At 39.0% G+C, this 1967-nt stretch overlaps 1 pseudogene; it reads right to left on the minus strand.

Annotated features, from left to right (window-relative positions):
• Window positions 1-272: 272 nt before the first annotated feature.
• LOC111756876 (selection and upkeep of intraepithelial T-cells protein 8-like) lies at window positions 273-1361 on the minus strand (annotated as a pseudogene).
• Between the last annotated feature and the right edge of the window lie 606 nt (window positions 1362-1967).

Below are 1967 nucleotides of genomic sequence, written 5' to 3' on the forward strand. Positions count from 1 at the left end.
TAAGCTAAGAAGACTATAGTTAAGAAAGATCAATCACTTCCTTAAAGTTATTGAGGATTCTGTTAAACTTACACATAAGATTTTGATAGTTTATGAGACAGGAATTAAAAGAATTTATATGTACATTAATGTACATATTTAATTGTGAATGGTCATTGCTCTTGTTGTAAAATTTTTCTTTCAAAGCCCTCCTCTTAGTACCTGACAATATTTGTTGCAACCAACACCAATAGCAATTGTAAAGAGTCATATCCAAAGAGTGGCAATGTAAGTTCTTTAACATTATATAATTTATTTTCTCCTTAGGTCTCCAAATTGCCAACCAAATTCTGATGAACTGAACATTCACTTGCTAGGACGATGCTTGTTTTTTTCTCTTCATCTGTTACAGGGCTGCAAATGCAACACACAACAGTACCACTGGACCAGTTTCTGAGGAGGAATCATCTTCATGTGCAGAAATCTAGCTCCATCCTGTGAGAAAGCTTTTGATGAATGTAGGACTAACTCTCCCTTGCTGTCTCTTCATTCCATCTGGGGCGTGGACACCACCCTTCTGAATCACTCTCTACAATGAGTCCATTAATTTGAGGAGTTGAAACATGGTTCTGTGTCTTCAAGCCAAGAGCTTCATAATGAGAAAGACAAATGAAGACAGTTATTGGGTAACAGCTATATTAGTAAAACGAGAAGAGTCCCGAAACTTAAGTTGGGTTCTGAAACTTAAGTTTTGTGAATCGAATCAAAATTTCATTTACAAGTTAGACTAACTGGTCACTCTGCAATGTTTATTGATGGCATTATTTATTGGATTTTTCAGTATGAATTTTTCTCCAATATTTTAAAAAATATAAATATGAAAAAAATATTGAAATCATGGCCGAATATTTCAGCTTATTGGGTCATAGATCATTAGCATAAATGTTGCATGAAAACATTACATACCATTCTTAGGTTCCTGCTGGCCATATCACTGAAACCACTGTCTGTAAATGAACACTGCTATGGTCCATCATCAGAAATGCTGATATTATGTATTCTGAGGATTTCTTTGCCCTCCGTAAAGGCCTCTTTCACAAATTCCATACAACTGATATATTCAGAGGCAGCTTCTCCATTTACTTCAGTGTTGCCTCTGTGTAAGTGAGTATGTTGGGAATGGCAGTGCCTGAACCAGTGCACCCCTATGTGCTCTGAACTCTGTGGTGGAAACCACTGGCAACTGACATCAGTTGACCATCTATTTGAGTCACCAAAGGCCCTCTGGGAGTAGCCACCACCAGCTTCTCTGTGGACGAAGACAGAAAACCAAAGTTAGTCTGAAGCCAGTAACACACCATTTCCTGAATGATGAAAAACATACCAAATTCTGCCCATCCGTCCTAGCAGATTTAAATGTACTACTCTGATTAGAGTTTCTTCATTTTAAATCAATATCTCATTTTTTTGAAAGATCAATGCTATTTTATTCTTCTTTGAAAGATATATTTACTTGGGGAATCTGGAAAGACATTGTAGTGGGATGCATCAGTCACCAGTCAGTCTCCCCACTTAAACAACGATCAGATTCTGGGTGAGAATACAGCTCCCCAATGAAGGAAGCCAGCCTTTCAACAGCAGCTTACCCTTCCCTTGAGGAGAATGCACGAGTGTGAGATATTAGCCACTGAGGGCTTTAGAGAAACTGAAAACTTCAAAGTGATGTATAAGAGAGCCGGCCAGCAGGAATTTGAGAAGTTGAAAACAAAAGCATCACTCAGATTAGCGACCTGAATAAGAACTGAGAAAACTACAGCCCAGGATTGCGTCAGCTAGCAGCATCTGGCTGGAGGGAGATCCTTTGATAAAAAGAGGGCAGACTCAACTCAGAAAGAATTACACTCCAACTCCTCCCTACTACACCTGGAATTCTGTGTTTATCAGATCCTGTGTGCAGCCACCAGCAGGCACCTCAGTGAGCCCCAACA

Source organism: Cavia porcellus, unplaced genomic scaffold (assembly GCF_034190915.1).
Source record: "Cavia porcellus strain 051 isolate PalLab524CR breed Dunkin Hartley unplaced genomic scaffold, mCavPor4.1 scaffold_25, whole genome shotgun sequence".
NCBI classification, from domain to species: domain Eukaryota; kingdom Metazoa; phylum Chordata; class Mammalia; order Rodentia; family Caviidae; genus Cavia; species Cavia porcellus.